Source organism: Channa argus, chromosome 2 (assembly GCF_033026475.1).
Source record: "Channa argus isolate prfri chromosome 2, Channa argus male v1.0, whole genome shotgun sequence".
Classification (NCBI taxonomy): domain Eukaryota; kingdom Metazoa; phylum Chordata; class Actinopteri; order Anabantiformes; family Channidae; genus Channa; species Channa argus.
In genome coordinates, this window is record NC_090198.1 from 29188581 (window position 1) to 29189316 (window position 736).

The 736-nt window shown below is 32.9% G+C and overlaps 1 protein-coding gene across 1 annotated transcript in view; it reads right to left on the minus strand.

Annotated features, from left to right (window-relative positions):
- The window catches only part of map1aa (microtubule-associated protein 1Aa), a 35269-nt gene that overhangs the window by 34277 nt on the left and 256 nt on the right, over positions 1-736 (minus strand). The gene's annotated exons all lie outside the window — the stretch shown is intronic.

Consider the following 736-nt stretch of genomic DNA (forward strand, 5'->3'; position numbering starts at 1 on the left):
TTTACATCATTAGACTACGTTTGCAGTCCAAAACTAACCATCTGCACAGTCACACATTTTTGTACAGAAACAGCCTTTTAATTGGTGAAATTACTTTGAAATCTCTTCAGAAAGAAAAGTGTATAACTGATTAGTTACAACAAGGCTTTTTGAAGGATTTGTTTTTAAAACATATACTACTGCTATTTTCACATATTCAAAGTAGGTTTTTTTTCCTGCATGAAAATGTATGAGACCTGACAAATTTGTCTGTTGTACTACTTTATACTTCTACTGTATTTTTATTTTACTGGAGAACTGAATTACATTTATGTGGAACTATGGTCACAGTTTGTGATTTTTACATACCACACGTATACAATATGATGCAGTACTACACCATAAAAAGTACCCAATCATGTATTTTAATCTGATCTAGAATTAGTTTTACATTGACAAACTACTGAAGTGTTGCTTAAACGGGACAATAATCAGTAATTATTTACACTGCATTTTTTATTTCAAGCTAGAAAGAACTGTTTGACTGTGTGTTTGAAGACTTTTATCTGTGCTTTTTTGGACTCTGCTTGAAGTCACTGTAATTTATGTACCAAAATTGTGTAAAGAGTTATCGAATGTTGATCAGATCAGATATTTTACAGAGTGTTTCTAAGCTCAGACCTAGAAACCAATTCACTTTTGAAACGGATTCCCTGCGGGCTTTACGGCTGCAAACAGCCCTTTGCTGTTTACTCAC